Source organism: Rhinoraja longicauda, unplaced genomic scaffold (assembly GCF_053455715.1).
Source record: "Rhinoraja longicauda isolate Sanriku21f unplaced genomic scaffold, sRhiLon1.1 Scf002748, whole genome shotgun sequence".
NCBI classification, from domain to species: domain Eukaryota; kingdom Metazoa; phylum Chordata; class Chondrichthyes; order Rajiformes; family Arhynchobatidae; genus Rhinoraja; species Rhinoraja longicauda.
In genome coordinates, this window is record NW_027603961.1 from 1 (window position 1) to 5,000 (window position 5,000).

General features: G+C 44.5%; 1 pseudogene; it reads left to right on the top strand.

Annotated features, from left to right (window-relative positions):
• Positions 1-2,303: 2,303 nt before the first annotated feature.
• LOC144591890 (putative G-protein coupled receptor 139) lies at positions 2,304-4,597 on the top strand (annotated as a pseudogene).
• Positions 4,598-5,000: the final 403 nt, after the last annotated feature.

Consider the following 5,000-nt stretch of genomic DNA (forward strand, 5'->3'; position numbering starts at 1 on the left):
CTGACTTCCCTCTGCAATAAGGGAGGATTCATGCTATCGAAATGGATCAGCAACAGCCGTGCTGTATTGGAAACCATTCCACTAGATAACAGATCCAAGGAGACCCGGGAGTTGGATTTGAACAAAGACAATCTGCCCATGGAGAGAGCTTTGCGATTGCACTGGTGCGTTGAAACAGATGTATTCAAGTTCATAATTTCGATTCAAGAACGACCATGTACAAGACGGAGAATCCTGTCCGTGCTTGGTTCTCTTTACGACGCGTTGGGATTTCTTGCACCATTTACACTACCAGCCAAGTAATTTTTACAAGATGTCTGCAAGAAGAAATTTGAATGGGATGAGAGTACAATGCCAATCTTCTCTCAGCGATGGACAGAGTGGTTAGAAGATCTCGACAAGATCTCGGAGTTCAGGGTGGACCGGTGTATGAAGCCTACAAACTTTGGCCGAATCAAATTTGCACAGCTGCATTATTTGTCTGACGCAAGTGAAAATTCTTACGGTACAGTTTCATATCTAAGACTGGAAACTGATAACAATGAAGTACATGCTGCATTCTTGATGGGAAAGGCCAGAGTGGCACCAATGAAGCAAATGACCAGAATGGAGCTTGCAGCCGCAGTCTTAGCTGTCAGAATTTACATATTACTGCAAACAGAACAGCAGCTTAAGCTGGAGGAATCTACCTTCTGGACTGATAGCATGACAGTGCTTAAGTACATCAACAATGAAAACAAACGCTTCCTAACATTGGTAGCAAACAGGATCTCTTTTGTAAGGGATGCTACTAATGTATCACAGTGGAAGTATGTTAATACCAAGGAAAATCTCTAGATGAAACCTCGAGAGGATTAACAGCAAACCGATTCTGGAGCAGTAAGAGATGGATCAGTGGGCCAGAGTTTCTCTGTAAAACAGAGCGAGAATGGCCAAGGTTTAACCTAGAAACTGAAATCTCTGCTAACAATACTGAGATCAAGCAAGACATCTCAGTGAACGCCATTATCAAGGATCCATTGGATTGAACAAACTATTTAATAAACAATAGACAATAGACCATAGACAATAGGTGACGGAGTAGGCCATTCGGCCCTTCGAGCCAGCACCACCATTACATGTGATATATTACCATTTCTCCTCATGGAATAAGTTAAAAGCTGTGGTAGCTTGGTTTCTTAAAGTAAATACAATGCTTTTGCAGCGGACTCGTAAGAGAAAGGAAACTCGGGCTGCTATGAGCAGCCTTGAAACAGATTCTGACAAGCTGAAAGAAAAGGTTGACAAAGAGATGCAAGTCTTTAAGGCCTCATACCGGGGACAATGCTCATGTCATGATAATCTTGTTAAGGCAGAAAATGCAGCCTTCTCTTTCTGTCAAAGACAAGGATACAAGGAAGCGCTATCAACATTACAATCTGGTGAGCATGATGTTAAAAGAAGTTGTCATTTATATAGGCTTGATCCAATACTGGATAAAGGAATTCTGAGACTATCTGGTCGCCTGAATAAACTAGCGATGCCTGAAGAGGCTAAGCATCCTATTATTCTCTCGAAGAACTTTCATATTTCAACATTGCTGTGACGCCATATTTATGAACAGATCGGGCATTGAGGAAGAAGTCACATGTTGTCGCAACTTCGTAAGCTTTTATTGTTCCGTTTAATATCTATTGATAATTGCTTCGGTGTATACGGAGAACAATTAGGGGCCGATGTGTAGGAGCCAATTACGCTTAAATTGGTTACTATCATTATATTATGGCTTTGTTTAATATTTCTAGTTTCTGTTTTTTTGTTGTTGCATGTTTGTGGGTGTGATTTGATACGTAATGAGGAGTGCCTACATCTGAGGAGGCTACCGTAACCAGAGAGATTGGGTGTCAGTTCAGTCTCGGAGGATGGAGAGAATACAGTTTTTAACCATACGACCACACTACCACAACCACGAACACACGACTACACAATCTCGACTGTATTGTTTGCAGAAGAAACAGTTGATAAGAACGAAAAGTTATGAATTACTCTTTTGATGTGTGCTACGTTAATAAAGACCAATTAGTCAAGAAACAGCGTTTGGAGTATTTGTTTTTGTTATCTCAGAGTGCGGTGTTTGCATCAGCCATACCTCCACTCCATCCCGAGCAGTAATGGCTATCGAAGTTGGACTTTGAGACGGTATAGAAACTGCCATTATATAAAATATTATAAAATATACATTGCCCCGCTTAGCTACTCCAGTGTTTTGTGTTTATCTTTGGCATAAACCAGTAATTGCAGATGCTTGTTATTATCTTCGAAAGTAATATTTTATCAGGGTCGATATTCAGTGGAACTGGGATTAATGGAAGGAAGGGAGTGTGTGAGAAGCACGCCTGGACCGGGGACTGTTGGAGCAGATGCGGTTATCAAGGCAGTGAAGCAGCATTATATCACCACTACTATTCGTGGTCAAAAATGTGAGGAAGAAATGTCGAATGGAAATTCAAACGAATATTTCAGTATCTGTCTTGCAATATCAGGGACACCGTGGCGTGAATGATGATTTATTTTTGGAAATAAAATACGATAGCTGGAGAGGTAGATGGGATCAATGGTGATAGTCATCGAAATCACACCAACATTAAATGAAATAACCTAGTGTCATGGACCATCAATTCATTGGAAAGCATGAATTCTTACTTTCAGTGAAACATACATAAAGTGCTGGTGTAACAGAGGGTCAGGCAGCATTTTTGGAGAACGTGTGGAGATGACAGCGGTAGAGTTGCTGCTTTACAGCGAATGCAGCGCCGGAGACTCAGGTTCGATCCTGACTACGGGTGCTGCACTGTAAGGAGTTTGTACGTTCTCCCCGTGACCTGCGTGGGTTTTCTCCGAGACTTCGGTTTCCCCCCACACTCCAAAGACGTACAGGTATGTAGGTTAATTGGCTGGTTAAATGTAAAAATTGTCCCTAGTGTAGGATAGTGTTAATGTACGGGGATCACTGGGCGGCACGGACTTGGAGGGCCGAAAAGGCCTGTTTCCGGCTGTATATATATATGATATGATATGACGTTTCGGATAGTGACCATGATCCAGACTCCTTTTTCAGCGACCCGCTTTGTTTTTTTACTCGATCCTCAAGTTATTTGCTTGTCATCTCCCATGGTGCAGTCAATGGCAGTGACGCAAGGTGTTTGTTTCTTGAGCGTCACTAATGATGATCAGCAGGTATGAGTTCTTGTTGCTGGAGACCTATCGCTCTGTATATCTCGGTGCGCACCAGAAGGCAGTGCCACAGAGCTGCGGCGATGACGGACTGACGGAGCCACAGGAGTTAATTGTGTCTCACAGCTATGGGATATCCACTGATATCCGCTATTCCTGGCTGCGCTCATCTTTCCTCCCACGTGCAGTTGACCTGCCTATTAATGGTTCTCCCACTACAATACGGGCCTGAGTGTGGATGGATGCTGCAATCTGGAGGGCAGTTGATGAGAATGTGGACGGAATTAAAAGCTGTGAACCTAATATACATTGGCGTTTGATGGGTTGCGTGCGCACCGTGACCCAAACGCTGCAGTCTCTGAGCATTTTCGGGTCATTTGGTCAACGCATCCAAGTTTGAAAACCTTCCAATCAGACAATGTTGCTCAGATAAATTTGTGCAGGTCTTGTGTCAGTAATATTTCTTCTCCCCTTCACAGTGAACCTGTTGGCGATAGTGATACTCTGTCGAGGTAAATGCGGACTCTCCAAATGCATCACACGCTACCTGGTGGCCATGGCAGCGTCTGATCTCCTGGTCGGCATCACTGATCCGTTTCTACGTCTGACTATTCTATTTCACTTCCCTTATTCTTTTCTCAACATTACTCCCGTGTGCACGACTGTCGAATTCCTGGTCTTTGCAACCACCGCGGTCTCTGTCTGGCTGACGGTAGCATTCACCTTCGATCGGTTTGTGGCCATTTGTTGTGAGAAGCTGAAAATGAAATATTGTACCGAGAGAACGGCGGCTGCAGTTATCGGGGCAGTGATTGTGCTGGGCTGTTTGGAGAATATCCCCAGGTGTTTTACGTTGGAGACTGGCTACGAATTTGATAATCTTGCCTGGGAGTGCTACACTAAACCCACCTTCTATACATCGTCTACATGGAACGCATATGAGGTCACACACCGCGTTCTAACCCCTTGTCTCCCGTTCTTTCTGATTCTTCTGCTCAATGTGCTGACGGTCAGGCGGATTGTAGCGGCCAGCAGAGTCCGCAGGGGTCTCCGGGGCCGCAGCAACGGATAGAATGACAAGGACCCGGAGATGGAGAACCGCAGGAAATCCATTGTTTTACTCTTTAGTATCACGGGCTCTTTCATATTGCTGTGGGCACCACAAGCTGTCTTTTACATCTCTACGGGTATTGCGAAAATCGGATATGACCTCTCCCCCACCGGTTATTACTATATCACGAGAACCACGTCGATGCTTTTACAGCTTCTCAGTACCTGCACCAACACGTGTATATACGTGGCGACCCAGAGTAAATTCAGACAGGAGCTGATGAACGCGGTGAAATTCCCACTCAGGGTAATTCGTGCACTTGTTCACTCATAAAGACATGCTACACACACAAACAAAAACAAGCTCTTTAACCCTTCGATCCGCGCCGACAATCTATCACCCATTTTTCACTAATTCCACTTTGATAACCGCATCCTTACACACTGAGGGCAGGTTATGGAATACGTGCGGAATTCAGAGTCACAAAGCACGGAATCTGGTCCTGGGGTTCAGCTCCTCCATGCTCCATCGACGTGAGTCCCATTTGCCTGCGATTGCCCATCATTCATCGTAACCATTCCGATTCAAGCATCCTGCCGCCGTGTATTTTAATGAGTTGAACCCTCCCCCTGCAGATGCTGTTTCTAAATCGAAGGTAGACACAAAATGCTGGAGTAACTCCGCGGGTCAGGCGGCATCTCTGGAGAGAAGGAATGGGTGACATCTCCAAATTGAT